At 36.5% G+C, this 20,841-nt stretch overlaps 1 protein-coding gene across 5 annotated transcripts in view; it reads left to right on the top strand.

Moving 5' to 3' along the window:
• Positions 1-20,841, top strand: part of UVRAG (UV radiation resistance associated) — a 314,973-nt gene that overhangs the window by 246,378 nt on the left and 47,754 nt on the right. Inside the window, exon 14 of one of the 5 annotated variants that reach the window (XR_007404443.1) lies at positions 10,345-10,523. The exons of the other annotated variants lie outside the window; for them this stretch is intronic. The gene's annotated coding sequence lies outside the window, so the exon portion shown is untranslated. The remainder of the gene's footprint in view (positions 1-10,344; positions 10,524-20,841) is intronic. 5 annotated transcript variants of the gene reach the window in all.

Here is a 20,841-nt window from a genome sequence, read left to right as displayed (position 1 = left end):
CCTTCCAAAAACAGTTGGAAACCTCTCTTCTGCCAAAGACATGCTCTTTCTCTAAATGTTGACTACTCGTGGGGCCAGAGTACAACTATTTAGAAGGGATCAATGCCAGCTTATACCCTGCAGCTTAAATTCACGTCTATTTCTTCAACATACAGTCCAATCTATATGACACATGGGGAGAAAACGCATTTTTATTTTCTTAATTCTTGGTATCAAGAATACAAATTCCAAGGATGTTTTAATAGTTACATTGCCCTTTTCTCCCTCTGCTACCTACAGAATTTGCCAGTAATGTAGTAGAAACTTCTTTTAAGTCCTATACCTATATCTTTAACAAAAACCAAAAAACAAACAAATAAAACCTTTACCGAGATATAATCCACATATCATACAATTCATCCATTTAAAATGTGCAGTTTGATGGTTTTTAGTATATTCATTGAGTTGTGCAACTATTATCACGGTCAGCTTTTTATTGGCCCCAAAGAAATCTTGTACTTGTTACTTACTCCTCATTCCCCAAGACCTCCATCCCTAGGCAGCCATCCTTCTACTTTTTGTTTCTATAGATACTCCTATTCTGGACATTTCATATAGACTTCTACAGTATGCGGTCTTTGTGATTGGCTTCTTACACTTTCATTGATTCAAGTTTCATCCACGTGATAGCATGGATCATTCATTCTTTTTTTATTGCCAAATCATTTTGGCTATTTGAAGATATATATGGATACACCACATTTTATTCATCAGTTGGTAGACATTTGGATTGTTTACACTCTTTGGTTATTGTGTATAATATTGCTGTGAGCATTCATGTACAGGTTTTTGTGAGGACATATGTTTTCATTACTCTTGGGTATTTCTGTAGGAGTGGAATTGCTGAGCCATCTGGTAACAGTTTAACACTTTGAGAAATTAAAGAACCATATGATACTCTCATTAGATGCAGAGAAAGCATTTGACAAAATACAGCATCCATTTCTGATCAAAACTCTTCAGAGTATAGGGATAGAGGGAACATTCCTCAACATCTTAAAAACCATCTACAAAAAGCCCACAACAAATATCATTCTCAATGGGGAAGCACTGGGAGCCTTTCCCCTAAGATCAGGAACAAGACAGGGATGTGCACTCTCACCACTGCTATTCAACATAGTACTGGAAGTCCTAGCCTCAGCAATCAGACAACAAAAAGACATTAAAGGCATTCAAATTGGCAAAGAAGAAGTCAAACTCTCCCTCTTCACCGATGACATGATACTCTACATAGAAAACCCAAAAGTCTCCACCCCAAGATTGCTAGAACTCCTACAGCAATTCGGTAGCGTGGCAGGATACAAAATCAATGCCCAGAAATCAGTGGCATTTCTATACACTAACAATGAGATTGAAGAAAGAGAAATTAAGGAGTCCATCCCATTTACAATTGCACCCAAAAGCATAAGATACCTAGGAATAAACCTAACCAAAGATGTAAAGGATCTATACCCTCAAAACTATAGAACACTTCTGAAAGAAATTGAGGAAGACACAAAGAGATGGAAAAATATTCCATGCTCATGGATTGGCAGAATTAATATTGTGAAAATGTCAATGTTACCCAGGGCAATATACACGTTCAATGCAATCCCTATCAAAATACCATGGACTTTCTTCAGAGAGTTAGAACAAATTATTTTAAGATTTGTGTGGAATCAGAAAAGACCCCGAATAGCCAGAGGAATTTTAAAAGAGAAAAACCATATCTGGGGGCATCACAATTCCAGATTTCAGGTTGTACTACAAAGCTGTGGTCATCAAGACAGTGTGGTACTGGCACAAAAACAGACACATAGATCAATGGAACAGAATAGAGAACCCAGAAGTAAACCCTGAACTTTATGGTCAACTAATATTGGATAAAGGAGGAAAGACTATCCATTGGAAGAAAGACAGTCTCTTCAATAAATGGTGCTGGGAAAATTGGACATCCACATGCAGAAGAATGAAACTAGACCACTCTCTTTCACCATACACAAAGATAAACTCAAAATGGATGAAAGATCTAAATGTGAGACAAGATTCCATCAAAATCCTAGAGAAGAACACAAGCAACACCCTTTTTGAACTCGGCCACAGTAACTTCTTGCAAGATACATCCACGAAGGCAAAAGAAACAAAAGCAAAAATGAACTATTGGGACTTCATCAAGATAAGAAGCTTTTGCACAGCAAAGGATACAGTCAACAAAACTAAAAGACAACCTACAGAATGGGAGAAGATATTTGCAAATGACATATCAGATAAAGGGCTAGTTTCCAAGATCTATAAAGAACTTATTAAACTCAACACCAAAGAAACAAACAATCCAATCATGAAATGGGCAAAAGACATGAAGAGAAATCTCACAGAGGAAGACATAGACATGGCCAACATGCATATGAGAAAATGCTCTGCATCACTTGCCATCAGGGAAATACAAATCAAAACCACAATGAGATACCACCTCACACCAGTGAGAATGGGGCAAATTAACAAGGCAGGAAACCACAAATGTTGGAGAGGATGCGGAGAAAAGGGAACCCTCTTACACTGTTGGTGGGAATGTGAACTGGTGCAGCCACTCTGGAAAACTGTGTGGAGGTTCCTCAAAGAATTAAAAATAGACCTGCCCTACGACCCAGCAATTGCACTGTTGGGGATTTACCTCAAAGATACAGATGCAATGAAACCCCGGGACACCTGCACCCCCATGTTTATAGCAGCAATGTCCACAATAGCCAAACTGTGGAAGGAGCCTCGGTGTCCATCAAAAGATGAATGGATAAAGAAGATGTGGTTTATGTATACAATGGAATATTACTCAGCCATTAGAAATGACAAATACCCACCATTTGCTTCAGCGTGGATGGAACTGGAGGGTATTATGCTGAGTGAAGTAAGTCAGTCGGAGAAGGACAAACATTGTATGTTCTCATTCATGTGGGGAATATAAATAATAGTGAAAGGGAATATAAGGGAAGGGAGAAGAAATGTGTGGGAAATATCAGAAAGGGAGACAGAACGTAAAGACTGCTAACTCTGGGAAACGAACTAGGGGTGGTAGAAGGGGAGGAGGGCGGGGGGTGGGAGTGATCGGGTGACGGGCACTGGGGGTTATTCTGTATGTTGGTAAATTGAACACCAATAAAAAAAAAAAAAAAAAAAAGAAAACATTTTGAGAAATTACCAGACTATTTTCCAAAGCAGCTGCACCCTTTGACCTTACCAGCAGTAGTATATAAGAGTTTCAGTTTCCCCACACATCCTCACCAGCTCTTGTTATTTTCTGTGTTTTTGATTAAGCCATCCTGCTGGATGCAACATGGTATGTCATGATTTTGAGTTGAACTTTCCTAATGGTTAATGATGTTGTGTATCTTTTCATGTGTTTATTGGACATTTGTAATATGTTCTTTGGAGAAATGTTAAGTCAGGCCCCTAGCCCATTTTTAAATTGGATTATTTGTCTTTGTTATTGAGTTGTAAGAGTACTTTATATAACCTAGACACAAGTCCCTTCTCATGTGTATGATTTGCAAATATGTTCTCCCATTCCATCGGCTATCTTTTTCACTTTCTTGATAGTGTCCATTGAAGCACAAAGGTTTTTAGATTTTAAGTTTTTATTTAAATTCCAGTTAGTTAATATACAGTGTAATATTAGTTTTCAGGTGTATAATATCATTATTCAGCATGTCCATAAATCACCTGGTGCTCATTACAACCAGTGCACTCCTTAGTACCCATCACCCATTTAACCCATCCTCCGGCCAGAATGGCTAAAATAAACAATACAAGAAACAACAGATGTTGGCAAGGATGTGGAGAAAGGAAAACCCTATTGCACTATTTTTGGGAACACAAACTGGTCTTGCCACTCTGAAAACAGTATGGAATTTCCTCAAGAACTTAAAAATAAAACACCTACAATCCAGCCATTGCACTACTAGGCATTTACCCCAAGAATACAAAAACACTAATTCATACATGCACCCCTATGTTTATAGCAGAATCATCTACAATAGTCAAATCATAGAAACAGCCCAAATGCCCATCAACTGATGAATAAAGAAGAGGTGATATATACCCATAAAATGGAATATTACTCAGCCATAAAAAGGAATGAAATCTTCCTATCTGTCATGACATGTTTGGAGCTAGAGAAGATTATGCTAGGTGAAAGGTTTTTAGTTTTGATAAAGTCATTTTTAAAAATATTTATTTATTTAAATTTATATTAGAAAGAAAGAGAGACCATGAGAGCAAGGAGAGGCAGAAGGAGAAACAGAATCCTCAAGCAGACTCTGCTGAGCGCAGAGCCTGATGTGGGACTCTATCTCACAACCCTGAGACCATGACCTCAGCCAAATCCAAGAATCAGACACTTGGCTGACTGTGCCACCCAAGCACTGCAATAAAGTCCTATCTATCTATCTCTCTATCTATCTATCTACCTCCTTGCTTCTGCTTTTGGTGTCAAAAAAATCTGAGAAAGCTTAGCACAAGGTTTGCTTTTGTGTAGTTTTAGCTCATATGTTTAGGTCTGTGATCCATTTTGAATTAATTTTTTTGTAGAACCATTTCAGTTATTAACGAGGTTGCCAGACATTTTTAGTGAAATGTTGGAGATGATCACTGTACTCTTTAAAGCTGAGTGATAAATCAACAGGGCAAAATAATTTATTTTTACTTTTGTTGGACATTTTTTCTCACTTTAAACTGAAACTAGAAATCCAGTGTCAAAAATATCTTTCCAGGGGATCCCTGGGTGGTGCAGTGGTTTGGTGCCTGCCTTTGGCCCAGGGCGCGGTCCTGGAGACCCGGGATCAAGTCCCACGTCGGGCTCCCGGTACATGGAGCCTGCTTCTCCCTCTGCCTGTGTCTCTGCCTTTCTCTCTCTCTCTCTCTCTCTGTGACTATCATAAATAAATAAAAATTAAAAAAAAAATCTTTCCAAATGAAAAAATAAAACAATTGTAACCTACATTTATATAGCTTGTTTTAGAGTACAAAGCTCTTTCCCATATATCGTCTCTTTTTTTCTTTTCAAAAGCCCTAAAAGTGTTAGTATTGTTATCCCCATTTGCACTGAGGTAAACTGAACCTCTGAAGGGTGAGCAAAGAAATTCAGACCCTATTCATCTGACTGAGTTCAGGGGACTGTACTTGCTGGTTTCCTTTATCTGTGGCTACCTAAGAACTAAGTGTAAATTTAGCAGCTTATTTACTGTAGCCTCTTTGATCACTTCTATCTCTTCCTTTATCCTAGGTGTTTTCAAAGATTAGCATTTTATTTTGCATATTTTAATATGTTAATCTGCCAAATTATTTTCTTAATTAAAGAAATTAATTCCTTGTTCAGTAATGACATTAGCCTTTTCCACATCACCTCCATGAGTGACATTTTTTGCTGGGAGAAAAAAATTTTTTTTTTTTTTTTTGGAGAAAAATTTTTAAAGAATGTACTTTGACTGAAATGAAATACACAGTATTTAGTTCAGAGAAGGTAGACTATGAACTCTGGTTTTTTTTTTTTTGTGGTTAAGCCTCATGAAATGAATTATGAGAACTAGTATCTATTTAAAAGTCTGATTTTAGTTGGCATCAAAGGAATAGTCATAACTTAGGTATAAGCATATATTTAAGGACATGAACTTCAAAAAAACTATTATATGTAAATTTTAGTACCTATTAGAGAAAAGCATTTTAAAATGTCCAGACTTGGGTTTCCAGAGTTGATAAAATTATTATCCTGATGGATATAACTTTATCAAGACCAAAATCCTAGAATAAAATGAACTAAAAGAAATGTAGCATAGCTGAGTGTTTAAGAGCAAATACTATGGATCTGCAAGGGTTCAAATGCTAGTTGTATCACTTTAGCTATATGATTTTGAATAAGTTACTTAATCTCTGTGTACCTCAGTATCCTGTAAAATGGGAATAACTATAATAATAATAATAATAATAATAATACCTATAAGTATAGTTCCTATCTCTTAGAGTTGTTATGAGGATTAAATAATATTTGTAAAGACTTAGAATAGTGCCTGGAATAGAGTAAGTGCTGAATAAATGTTTGCTAAATACATAAAATGCAAAGTACAGTATAATCTTTGTGATAAAGAAATCCCATATTTCACAAATACAAAATGAATGAGATGACAGTGTGTGGAAGTAGATTACAAGCTAAATACAAGTTACAAATAAGTAAAGAAGGGGGGAAATTGCCTGTAAAGCTGCATTGGTGAGTATCATCTATATGGAAGGAAAATATTCAAATACCTTGTTCACTATAAATGAGCTTTTAGTTTCAAGCGAAGGTATAACAGGTTTGTTTTTTTGAAACAGAAACAACTTATGTAAATGATCCAATCTCATCATAAATTTGTTTTTAAAATATAGAAAAAATATAAAGAAAAGCAAAACCACTTGGGATTCTATTACTCAGGGACAACCATTGTAATATCTTGATGAACACCTTTCCAAACATCTGTGCAAACATATATACATAAGTTAAATAGGTAACATTTTATGTACATGGTTTCAAACCGTGCATTCTATTGTTTTTTTCATTTAACTATATTATGAAGATAGATTCATGTTGATGAATATAGTTGTGTAAAATTTTGTTGTCTGCATTGCCTTCTGTTGTATGGACATGCTGTAATTAACAGTTTTCTTATTGATGGACATACAGATTGTTTTCCATCATTTCTTTATTGCAAACAGCTTTGTGATGAGGAAGCATCCTTCTACTTAATTATGCCTGTCTCAGTTATTTGCTTAGGATAAATAGTTTATTGCTGGGTCAAAGAATATATACATTTTAAAGTTATATATAGGTACTTCCTTACCTTCTTGCCAATATTATATATTCTGTGTTGTGGCATGTTGTGAATTTATTAGCCTCTTTTTTAATGTGAGAGAAGAAATAGATCTCTAGCTTTTATTTGTAGCTTTTTATTATTAGTGAATGTTAGATCCAGGTAGTTCATATATTTATTTCCTGTTTCAGGTTCTTTTGTGAATGACCAATACCTTTCGATAAATATCCCTTTTTAAAAATTATAGGTAGGCTGTAGAACTCCCAAAATGACATAAGATACAAGGAAATAGGGATGCCTGGATGGTCAGCAGTTGAGCGCCTCCCTTCGGCTCGGGGGGGTGATCCCGGAGTCCTGGGATCGAGTCCCACGTCGGGCTCCCCTTGGGGAGCCTGCTTCTCCCTCTGCCTGTGTCTCTGCCCCTCTCTCTCTCTCTCTCTCTCTCTCTCTCCTCTTTCTCTCTCATGAATAAATATATAAAATCTTAAAAAAAAAAGATACAAGGATATAATGCATAGACCTTGCAACTAAGTGTGAAGAATTCGCTAGTCACAGACTTGAGTCAGCCTTTATTTCTGTTTTTACCTCCTTTCAACCCCATCCTCTCGAGGATTGTCCCTGCCCTTGCTATGCAAAAGCTCTCTGGTATTAGGGCAACAGCTGGAGGAAGGCAGCTTTTGGAAGAGCTTCTAAACTCCCATCTCCCATTGCCTGGCTCATTTCTTCATTCTTTTCTTCTGCTTTGGCACTCTTTATTTGCTGTAAATCCTTCTTTTCAGTCATCTAGTCCTGTGACTGGTACAACTATTTCTGTTGACTCTCTTGGTGTTTCTGTGGCTGCAAGTAGGGCTGATTCAGCACTTACTCTGTGTCAGGTGCAGGATTGGGCACTGGGGAGAGACAAGGACAAATAGGACTGGGTTCCTAGACCTAGTGCTCACCTTCTAACCAACGCCACAGTGTGGTTTGCGCTTCTGACAAAGATGTGCTAAACTTTCTTTGGGAGGTATGCCTAAAGGAAACATTCAAGCTGCACCTATAAGGGCGAGTCCAAGTTTGCTCTGAAAGTAGAGGGAAGGGAAGTAGAGAGGGGAAAGTAAAGACTCCCCACCATTACCACCAAACAGAGGTATGAATGTGAACAAAACTCAGAGCAGACATAACAAAGCTCTTGATGACATGTGTTCCTGGACAATGAGCTCCTCTTCTCACTTCTACAACATATTACCCTTACCTGGGGTGTGACATTTTTAATATGGGAGAATATTACATTCCTAGAGTGCTCCCCCCAAATTTAGTGGTATTTTTTTCTGTTTTGCTGTTTGCAAACTGATCTGATATTTTTAACTCATAATGGAATAATTTTAGAATTGCATAAAAGATGTGGTGCCATATATTCGAGGTATTAAAACAAAAAATACAAATCTCTTGTTCTAGTCACCCTTATGAAAACAGAAAGTGAGTCAGGATTTGACTCTTCTGGATTAAACATGGTAGATTGCACTTTAAGCATTAAATTTTTATTTCTTCTCTTACTGTTTGGTATAATAGTTACACAGATAATCATAATGATGTTTTTAGCTTACCATTGTACAGGTAACAGAGCACTTTTCTTATAATATCCCATAGCCTTATGAGGCATAAAATTATTGTTGTCTTCTTTTGCTAATAAGTAAACTAAGCTAAGCTTTGAAAAGTTAAGTGCACCACTTTAAGGTCACACAGAGCCATTAATTGGTAGAACCAAAACTTGAACCTTAGTTTTCTGATTCAAAACGTAAAATCTTTAGCTTTTAGGGGAAGATAGCACAGCTGATTTGAGATTCTAGATTTTGAAACTTGTAATGATTATATTTTGCTAATTTATCTTTTAAGAAAAGACAGTTATTCTAATATAACCAAAGTTTTCTGTGGATAGAGCCAAATCATAGTCTTCCATTTAGAGCACTAGTTTATAGATATTTATGTCAGTTAGTTTAAAAGATGTATATATTATAAACTCAGGCTAGCATTTTACATTTAAATAAGTTGGGCAGATAAAATGGGAAGAATGAAATTTTATCATCCAATGGACCCCAAAAAGGTAGATGAAATGGTTTAATGGAAAGAACATAGCACCAACAATTACAAATTTTCGTGTTCTATTCCATCTTTCTACTTGCTGATACCTTGGGCAAGTGGTTTCTATTGGGCTTCAGTTGTCTCATCTAAAGAGTAAAGGGGTTAAACTTTATGTACTTTGAGGTCCATATCAGTCCTAATACTCTTTGAATTTGTGCCTTTTGACTTTACCACTCATATTTCAATCTGTTTGTTGCTCTTTTTTTATTATTACATTCAAGTTTTTTGTGTGTGTGTGTTTGATCCTGTTTTTTTTTAATAAAATAATTTTTTATTGGTGTTCAATTTACCAACATACAGAATAACACCCAGTGCTCATCCCATCAAGTGTCCCCCTCAGTGCCCGTCACCCATTCACCCCCACCCCCCGCCCTCCTCCCCTTCCACCACCCCTAGTTCATTTCCCAGAGTTAGGAGTCTTTATGTTCTGTCTCCCTTTCTGATATTTCCCACACATTTCTTCTCCCTTGCCTTATTTGATTTACCACAGCAAGATCAAAAAGATTTTATGATTCTCTAAGATATAATTTTTGAACAGTATGCTATATGGTAGTGATTTTGTTTGTAGAAAATAAGGAGGGAAAAAAAAAATAAGCAGGGGTTGATGGAGTACCATTCCAGGTAAATCATGGGTCAGTAGAAATCCATATGACATGGACTTATAATAAGAATTTTCACCTTTGGGGAAGCCTGGGTGGCTCAGCGGTTTAGCGCCGCCTCCAGCCCAGCGCCTGATCTGGAGACCCAGGTTTGAGTCCCGCATCAGGCTCCCTGCATGGAGCCTGTTTCTCCCTCTGCCTGTGTCTCTGCCTCTCTCTCTCTCTCTCTCTGTCATGAATAAATAAATAAAATCTTTTTTAAAAAAGATTCTTATAAAAATAAAAAAAAATTTTCACCTTTGATTTAGTAATTCTTCTTGGAAAGTCTATCATAAGGAAATACTTCTAACTTCGTGAAAACAGTTAAAGGTGTTTATCATAACTGAAAATAGCTATCTAGGGGTAGGTTAAATAAACTGAGGAGCATCCATGGTCATTAAAGTGTTTATGAAGATTGGGTAATAGTACAGAAGTACACTTGCCATTAGTGAAGAAAGGAGGATATGAAGTTAAATGTATATGCTACAGTTATGGAAAATTAAAATTTTAAAGGCAAAAATAAACATTGACCCTTAATGTAGGGGGGAAATACTGCCCAGATGTATGCCAAAATTGTGTTATATGTTTGTTTTGTGGGATTTTGCACAATTTTTCTACTTCTCTATTTCTTTTTATTGAGTACATTATTGCTTTTATAATAAAATGTATATATATATAAATATATAATAATATTTAAAATATATACTAAAGTATATAATTATATATTTTTTCAGGTAACAACCAAGGCCTAGTACGATTTCTTGACATTCTCAAAATGGCACCAATGCTTTGTGGCAAACCTGGGACTAGAAACCACATTCTTTAATCTATCGGTTAGTGCTAGGCTTCTACCATCAAATTGTAATGATATGCCAGCAGGTATAAAGATTCCAGCTTTCAAGAGGTTACCTAGGTACATTTTTTTCTTAATACTATGTGTTTTCCCTTTGGTATTCATTAGTTCTTCGTAAAATTAACAAAGTTTTTTTTTTTGTACTTTTGAAAATACAACAGTGTTCCATTGGCTGCGTAGGTTTTAGGGCAGTATATAATGTGGTCAGAAACACAAGCACAGATGGACATAAGGTAAATTCTTGATTCAGTATTGTCATTTGATGACTGCAATATTCTGTAAGAAATTTCTCTCTGGGCCTCAATGTCTTTATGTATATAATGGGGCTTAAAGAGGTCTATTGTGCAACATGATGTTGTTGTTGCCTTTTATAAACAACTCTGAAGCATTTCTATCTTTCTCCCCATTGTGTTTACCTTTACAGAAAATAGTTGTAGCTCGTTTTTAGACCACCTTGCTAGGCCACTTAATGTATATAGAGAAAGCCATATATTCATCCTAGCTTCGGTTTTGCCTCAAACTATTTCTCTGGAGTTTTCTAACTCAGTGTGCCTCTTAACCTACAGTAGGCAAGTCTCTTCATCTTTCTAAGCCCTAGGTCCTTCTAAAATAAGAATGTTGAGGTAAATAATCTCTCCGTTTCCTTTTAGCAATAATGTTCTATGATTCCTCCCAGTCTTGTTTTGAGCACATGCATGATAAAAACAAAACAAAACAAAAACCCCAGCACACACACACACACACACACACACACACTCCAATTGGTTTCTCTTAAAGTAGTGGTGATGGGAATGCAAATTGATAAAAATCATTTTAGAAAACAATTTGGCATTATCCAGTGAGGTTGAAGATACGCATATGAGAATGTTTATGGCAGCAGTAATCGTAATAGCCAGAGACTGGAAACAGCTTAAACTCTGTCAGCAATATGTTTATCATTAATCATGATATATTTATGTAATGGAATACTGTGTAGCCATAGAACCATAGCTGTATGCAATGATAAAGATGGATTTCGCAAACATAATGTTGAGTAAAAGAAGCAAAACAAAAGAGAATTTCCACAATGTTACTCCATTTATGTATAGTTTTCAAAAATTAGCAAGGTTAAACTATATTGTGAGGGATGGAAACTATACAAAAAGTAAGCATGGTCACCACCTCTAGGAGAGAAGAGGGATAATAATGAGAAAGGGGCTTCTGGGGATCTTCTGGGGCACCCAGAACATTCTGTGTCTTAACTGAAGCTGCACAGGGGTTTGCTTCATTATGGTTTTTAAGCAATGCACATACGTGTTTTAAGCATTTTGCTCTATGTATGTTTTATCTTCACGTGAAAACATTATAGAATAACAACAATTTAAGAAGTATATGTAGTACCGTTTCAGCGAATTCTTCTAGTCTCTGAAAAATACTTGCTTACTACTAAAGACTTGATATTTCAGTGTCCTATACCAGAAGAAAAAGGATTTTGAACTAGAACACTTGGAAATCTTAGCTTCACAAATAAGAATGGTGTTTTTATTGACTATCTCTATGCAAAGCACTTTTATTCTTTATCCACAATATTCCTAATAACGCTTTCAGGTTTTTATTATTATCCTCATTTGTAAACTGAGGATACTAAGGCTTAGGGTTGTTAAATCACTCCTTGGTTGATGAGGAATTCTAAATAAATCACTGAAACAAATAAGCATTGGAGTATTTTTGATAGTTTCTTTCTCCAGGTTATGGAAAGATAAATTGGAAACAATATTTGTGACCATTTAAGGACACTTAATATAAAAATAAACTCCGAATCAATGAATAGACTGAGTTTTGGATAGATCTCTTTTCTTTAAGATGTACTTAAAAGGGTACCTGGGTGGCTCAGTCGGTTAAGCATCCTACTCTTGATTTCGGCTCAAGTCATGATCTCAGGGTCCTGGAATCAAGCCCCTCGTTAGTCTCTGTGCTCAGCAGGGAGTCAGCTTGAGATTTCTCTCTCTCTTCCATTTCCGCCTCCCCCAATGCTCATGTGCACATGCGCTCTCTCTCTCTCTCCCTCTCAAATAAATAAATGAATCTTAAAAATGTGCCTGAAAGTATGGAAGGTATTTGAAATGCCTAGTAGTAAATGAATTTGTGGGTATTTGGGCATTTACCACTTACAGGTCAAGCCTCCACACTGAGTGTTAAAATTGAACGTAATTAGAAGAGAAAGTGAGAGAAGCAGTCTATCTATTTTTGATAGACTAATTGTAGTGGTCACTTTATCCAAAGTTTGCTGAACTATGACCACTAAACTAACCACGGAAAGGAAATTACATTGTATAGCCAAGCCAAAAACCCAAGTTTTTTAGATTTAGTTTGCAGTGTCACTTAGGATTCTTCTTAAAGTCTTGTGAGCCTTCACCTTCTTTTAATAAGCCTTCATAATGATGAGGTCCCCCGAGAATGAAATCATCTGAGTGGAATGTGCCTGCGTCTTAAAATCTGATAAACATCACTTCATGGTATTTAGGAGATTAAAAGAGACTTAAAACACGTAAATGTTACTTTCAGGTTATTATAGCCAAGGAAGCCTGTGGCCCAGCTATCAAAACAGCTTAGCTTCAGCAAGTTCCAAGCAATGGGCTTAGCCAAATTGGTTAGCCCTGCTTTAGGACTGACTGCACTGTCTTTTGTGTTGACCCTTAACTTGTGATATAGAATATAATTGTTTCATCTCTGAGACACATTTATGTGTCCCTTTGCCCTGACACTAATTCATCATTTGCTTTATAGTAATTCCACTCAGACATCACCATCAAGCCCCATTGGAAGTGAATAAAGGATGTGAGTGGATATATTTCCTAATCAGTGACATTAGTTTATATCTCCTTATTAAAATACCCATTAAATTCATACTGGGAGAGATAACATGAACACTAATGCACTTTCCGTCTTCCATCAGTGCTTTTTTATTTATTTCTATAAAGAAGTTATTAATATCTGAATTTAAGAGGTTAAGAGAATGCAAAGCTTTTAGTAATGGTCTAAGATCTCTATTCTGGTAAGATACGGAAGATGTAAGAAACAAAGACATTCATTATTATGTTGTCATTTTTATTCTCAATCTCTCCCTAAAACATAGCCATTAAAAATAGATGTTTAAATCATTTATTTTAAAAGTTAATATCTTACTTTTACATAATCTCCTTTTCTAAACAAAATACATTATTCTAGTTTCCCTGTACTTTATAAGTTGTCTTGGTTTTCTACTTTTAATCTAAAACTCAGAACATATACGGAGTTTGTGTACCTCTTCCATATGCCAGCCAAAAAGTATTAATTAAATGTACTATATACGAGGCTCTGGTGGGTGAGGGGGTATAAGGGAAGTTGTTCCATCTGAAAAATAGCCCACATGTGTGTAAAATCTAATTATTCTGATGAATTCCCCACCATACTGCCTTAACCAAGATAGAAGTTGAATAAATATCTCTTCAGTTTCATTCATTATCATATCCATTTGAGACGTTTGGCAAAGTTGCTAATGTGACTTTCCATTTGAGGAATCCATAAATTACTGCCTTCTGGGGCTGTGGTAGCACCATGACAACATGGTACCCTTTTGTTATACTTTGGAGTTTTGCTGTTATTGCCTTTTTTAAAACTGGTGATTTGAAGTTAATAGTACCAATAAGTGGCAATTTTGCAAACCTGCTAGCCCATACACTTCTGTTAGTCTCACTACCAGCATCATTACCTTCTGGTCTTCATTCTTAATGTATTATCCCAGGTGCAGAATGAAAACGACAGTAGCAGGCTTTTAAAATTTGTTTCTTGTATCAAAATTCCTCTACTGTGAGGAAAATACAATGTGTTAGACTCACTGTAGTTAATCCCATACCAACATTCTCTTCCTCCAAAATAACCACATGATCAGGACCAGTATCCACATTCACTAACTACCTTAGCTTAAATTCAACAAGAAGCAGAGGGAATTAAATGTACAAAGATTTATTGGAGGAGGGAGCAGAAAAAGGTAGAAAGAGCCTTCAGACTTGATGCAGATATATTTGTAGTAGGAGAAAGGGAAGGAAGGAGCACTGAGTAGGAAGAGTCTTAGACTGCAACTCAGTTCTAAGGAAGATTCACCCAGTTTGATGGAAAGTCCTCAAACCAGTTGACCACTGGAGGAATCCCATGTCTCACCTAAATATGATAGTCAATAACTGGGAGCAGCCTATAGGAATGGGTGGCATGAATAGAGTGAAGATCCAAACATAAAAGTAGTTGGAGCCATTAGCTAGTTATATTCCCTGCCACGGGAGATCTATGGGGCACATTTCATTGCTTCTGTACTAGTTGCATGACTTTAGATAAGTTTAACACCTCTCTGAACCTCAGTTGTGAATGGTATTACTGCCAATAGAGGGTAATTGTATAGATCAAATAAAATATGTAAAAGCCTTGGGACATAATAATAAATAAATGTTAGTTTCCTTTGTGGACCCCTTCTATAATGCTAGGTGATTATTTTCTAACTTATTTTTTCCTAGAAATAACATCTTTTGGTATAAATTGTGCTGAGATTGTCTATACCAGGACTACTCAGTGTGGTCATTAGACCAGCAGGCAGTCTGTAGGCACAGAGCTGCTTGTTAGCAGTGTGCAGCAAGATAAGGAATTTGTACCAAAATCAGCTATATCAGTAAACATACTGCTTAGCTCAGATGCATTTTTTTTAATATGGAGATGTTCTCAATGAAGGAAGTAGTGTATTTATTTATATTCTGGCACAAGCTCTGTATTTATTGCATACTGGCACTTTGAGCAGCATTGGGGTTTAGTAAAATATAAAAGAAAGATATATGGGTCTTTATTAGATATATTTCTGCTTGTCTATTATAGAGGAAACCACTTTAAGCTGGACATTGGCAGTTCATGTTACTTAGTGGCAACCGGTGGCACTTTTAACATTTGTCAGTTTCAGGGCCTGTGATCAAATATCAAAGTAGGCAGCTTGGTTATTGTCATATTTCCAAGTCCTTTTCCCAACTCATTTATTAGCATATATTCATTGAGCTGCTATCTACGAGATACCATGTACCTGCTGATACCCAGTGTTTTCATACTGCTGTGTCACAACCTTGCTAAACCCCCAAATTGTGAGGCCACACCAAAATCCACCTCCCTTCCCAGTTCCAGAGTGTTCAAAGTCCCATTCCCTCAGGAAGCAGATAGGTAACTAATTAAGAAGAAAGTATCTGATTTTAATAAGTAATACAAAGGGGACTTTCTTCCTAGTTACTTATTGGTAATTTGAAATTTGAGACTGTTAATGGAACTGTGTAAGACATATTTTTGAACTGTGGATACCCTAGCTTAATCCACGAGCTATAATCTTTCTTTAGTTCTTTTCACCATGTATTCCAGAAACATTTGTCATTACATCTGTAAAGCTGCTGACCTCCGCCCTAAAGTCGGTGTTGGGTTTTTCCCACAACCTTTTACTTCGTGTGGTAACTTCTGTAGAATATTGGGCAGGAAGACATGAATCCAGGAAGCCAACAGACACATTCCTTGTATGTTTAAGGATTTAAAATATTGCCTATAAATTGTTTTTAATTGCAGATATCCTTTTGTATTTGAAACTAGATGGAGATTCGGTATATTTTTTTCCCCTTTATATTCCCAGATCTTTGATGGCTTGTTAACATGATGTAGTAGATTAGGAATATGTAGTTGTGCCTTCATACTTTTAAAAACTAAAGTACATGTTTCATAAAATTAAAGTGTCCCAAGAGTCGGTTAATATAAAGTAATATTTTACCAAGGTCATAAGTGATTTAATATGAAAGATCATATTTTCTCGTAACCATAACAGACTTAACAAAACCTAGGCAGACAAATTGCTAGTTTAGAAGTGATCTGAACTTTTTATCCCCCAAAAAACAAAAACCCACGAGATTGTATATATATATATATATATACACAATATATATATATATATATATGGCAACAGGCATTATTTGATTGATCCCCAAGGTTATGGATCTAGCAGCAGCTATTATAACATGCTTTGTTTTTATTATTGCACTGTTTAGTTAGTCATCCAAATTCTAGCCATTTCTGTTTATAGCAAGAAATAGCATCCCAGCCTGGGCAGCACAGCTAGTCATACCTTTTTATTGATGTAATTGGACTTATTTTGGTTCCTTTCCTAGTGTCGAACATTTTGTGAAGCCCTAACATAAATTATTGGCTTGTATAACCCACTGCATCACCTTCACCCAGAGATTTGCTGCCTATGCAGTTCCTTAATTTTCAAGTGTGAGAGATTTATTTTTCCTTAGTGAGTCTTAATGTTTCTTCACGCATGCACACACACACGGTTGTGAATGTGTGTGGGTACACAGAAATGCCAATGAGAAAGTCAGACATGTTCTTGGATAATTCCTGCACAAGATTCTGGAGAAGGCTTTAAGCTAATAGGTACTTGTTGCTGTGCTCTTGAATTGACCTGATCTTGAGCATTTTAGTAGTATTTTAAGATTTTGCTCCAGTTTTGCTTATTTTTCCTAGGAATTCTGACTTATCAAGACTCTGTACACTTCATGTCCTCCGTGAATACTTATTGACTGCATAACCGACCAATTGATTGATATTCAATGAGCCAATGTAAACGGTCAAGATCCTACTACAAACATTGTGTGAGGCAAGGTCCTTCAATCCTCTTTACACCCTATAAGATAAATGGAAGTATTCCCACTTTATAAATGAGGACTTTGAAGCATAGAAAAATTAAACAATTTGACTAAAGTCGTACAGTTTACAAATGGAGAGTCAGGATACTTTATCAAAAGATTTTTTGAGGGGGCAGAGGGAGAGAGAGAATCTCAAGCAGAGTCTCTGCTAAGCACAGAGCCCAATGCAGGGCTCAGTCCCACGACTCTGAGATCATGACCTGAGCCAAAATCAAGAGTTGGCCACCCAGGGGCCCCTAACAAAATACTTTTATATGCATTATTCTTTTTGATCCTTATAATGGTCCTTGAAGTAGATGGAATATAAATTATTTTCTATTCTCATTTTAGCACTAAAGAAATTTAGTAAGTTAGCCATGGTCACTGCATCCTCCCCGGTTCAGTTCAGTATTACCCTCTGAACCCTGGTATTTCTTGGCATTTATAAAAGTTCATCTGGCGTTGGTCACAACATTGTAAGACCCCTGTGGTTTCACACTGGCTGATTTTTGTTAAGAGATTCTTCATTGTTTCCAAGGTAGAGTCCCTGCTCAAGTACTTGCATTCAAGGAAGCACTCTTTGAAAAAACAATGCGGAAGGTGAGGGAAACCTTACAAATCTGTTCATGTCAACCCCCTACTTAAAACCTTTTAATAATTTTCAGGAGTACTCAGTTGGTTAAGGGTCCAACTCTTGATTTAAGCTCAGGTAGTGATCTCAGGGTCATAAGGTCAAACCCCATGTTGGGGTCTGCGCTGGGTGTGGAGCCTGCTTAAGCTTCTCTCTCCCTCTGCTTCTGCCCCTATCCCAACCCACATGTGCTCTCTCAGAAAAACAAACAAACAAAACCTCTTAATAGTTTTCAGTAGACTATCATCCCACAGACTTTCTCCCTCAAAAAATAACAGTAACAATAAGCCTTCACATGTTCTTCCTCCCTTTTTAGCCTCACCTCCTGCCAAACTCCTGCCACTGGCTCTTTATGCCAGGAAAACTAAACCACTACACTGATGTGAGCCCCACCTTCTGTTTTTGCTTTCATATATACTCCTTTTGCCTGAAATCTCACCCTGTCATCTGTGCTAAACCCCTATCATTTTCCACACTATCCAGCTGGGCCATTCTCTTCCATGAAGCTTTTCTTTACCCTCCTGGACAGAGTTATCATCCATCTTCTGATCTCCCTGCCGAACTTTTCTTTAAAAACAGTCAGACATATCAATATTCTTACATTTCCATTATTATTTATATGTGTGTGTCTCCCCTTAAGGTGAACCTTAAGGGCCAGAGGCAGAAGCTTTCTCATCGCCTTGTCCTACCACAGTGCCTAGCACATCAAATGGAAAGGGTTAGTGCATGGAAGGAAGGGTTAGTGCATGGAAGATAGAATGAATCAGTGACCTTCCTACTTGGATGAAGGACTGAGAATTCAACCCTGAAAGGAATAGCCTGCCACTTGAGAAGAGGCAATGCACATTTATATCAAATGAAATTACTGTCTTTGCTTATATGTGCTTGGCTTTGTATGTGTCCAGGAAGATAATGCAGGGCTTTGAGGAGTGGAGAAAGGTTAAGGAAGAATTAAACAGTAGGTGAGCATTTTTCCCAAAATATATGCCCATGGTAGTAAGTTATTAATAAGTTACTGGGTGCCATTTTCTCTTCTTCTAGTCAAAACCATGCAAAAGTTTATTTCTATTCATTCTGCTAGGTACTCAGTGGATCCTTTCAGTCTCAAAACTCAAGTCATGAAGTGCTGGAAAATTTCCTTGAATTATTTCATTGATGATTTCTTCTTTATTTTATCCCTCTTTTGGGACTACTATTATTTAGTATTAGATTTCCTGCACTTATCCTCTCGTGTTCTTCTTTCTTCTCGTGTTTTCCAATCTCTTTTTGTTCTACCTCCTGAGAGATTCCCTGAACTCTGCATCTTGCCCCTTCTGTTTGTTATTTTTCATTTTCTGATTTCATATTTTAAATTTCTAAGAGCTCCTTTTCTCTGAGTAGCATCCTGTTGTTTTATGTATGTAGTATCTTACCTGCATATTAATGATTTGAAAATTTTTTATTCTTATTTTTGGTTTTGATATATTACCTGCATCAGGCTTTTCTTAGGACTATGGTAATACTTGATTGCATATTTATTTTTAAGAAGAGAGGATTAGAAACATGGGAAGCTTTTAGTGTGTGGATAGAGGTTGTTAACTCTGGAGTTCACTGTAGGGTAATTTGTCTGTGCTCTTTTCATTGGGGAATACCATAAGTCTTTTCTCTTGGGCTTGTCGAGTATCTTGCAGTTATCCAGCTGTAAAGTAGAAGCCTGTAAAGTATTTGCCTGTGTTCTGGAAGCAGAGTGGGGGGAAGATGGCTGGAGGTCTCCACATTTAATATGCATATGTTCACTTAGTCACCTTGTTCTCAACACAGTGCCGTGGTCCTTAATTGTGCTAATGTTTCCCTTTCCAAAGAATAAAATTCAAGTTTATTTGTTAGTGTGTAATAGTGGTTATCACCTGGCTCTCTGGAGTTGGGAGAGGATCTGGAGATATAATTGTCCTATAGATTTTCAACCAGTATTCCTGTTCTTTTTTTAAAATATTGAGCTATAGTTGGCATACAACAGTATATTAATTTCAAGTACACAGCATAACAATCTAGTGTTTATAAACATTGCAGAATGATCACCCAGTTTTCTGTTCTTAACCCCAATTTTGCAGTTTTGCTGCCACTTTGAGAAATACATGGGGTCGTCAGTTTCTGAGCCTTCTGGGGGTTATTGAAGTATATAGCTCAAATTGCTTCTCATTGTCCCTTTGCTGGCTTAACAACTCAACTTTTTAAAGTCTGCTAAGTTAGGTTATTTGCCACTTGTTTATGCTCTTTTCAGTTTCCAAAATGTTGTTATTATATCCTCCCTTATTGTCTTTCTTTTATTTATACATCTGCACAATACATACAGTGAAAAATAGTTTAAAACCTTACTGTCTTCTCATTAGAAACAATCGAAGCATAAAGATAGAACATCTCATTCCTGCTTTGTTATTGGAATTTCGGGAGTAAATGTACCTGTTCAGTCCGCCAACTTAACCCATAAGTCCCCAAAATAAGTTTTTAAATGGAGAAATTAGGTTTTTTAAATGTATGAGAAAACAGTGAATTTTAAAATATTCTCTTTATTTTAACCAAATTCAATCTGATTTTAACTGCATTTTCAGCAGTAAAAGAATGAGATCTGAGTGCTACTAGTGAATGTCCCAAAGTCAAAAACAGGCTTTGCTGAATATTTGTCTTTTCCTGGTCAAGAATTAAAGTCCACTGGGTCATGGAATGTAGAGATCAGAGACACCTCCTCTAATTTCCAACACTTTTCCATAGTATCCCTAAGAGATAGTCATCATGCTTCTTAAAACTAATCGACGAGGAATATATTACCTTCTGAGACACTTCATATATTTAGACCATTTATGAAGGAAGCAAGGGAAATGGAAGGCTAGTTCTGACTCTGTAATGTTTATCCATAATATATATGCTATCAAGAAGATAAACAGTATCTTGGGAGCAGCAATATTTGATATTCATGGGCTTTATTTTTTTTTAAGATTTTCTTTATTTATTCATGAGAGACACAGAGAGAGAGAGAGAGGCAGAGGCACAGGCAGAG

The sequence above is a fragment of the Canis lupus genome, chromosome 21, assembly GCF_003254725.2.
Source record: "Canis lupus dingo isolate Sandy chromosome 21, ASM325472v2, whole genome shotgun sequence".
NCBI classification, from domain to species: Eukaryota; Metazoa; Chordata; class Mammalia; order Carnivora; family Canidae; genus Canis; species Canis lupus.
The sequence above is the reverse complement of the archived record's forward strand: the minus strand, read 5'-3'. Positions and strand labels throughout refer to the sequence as shown.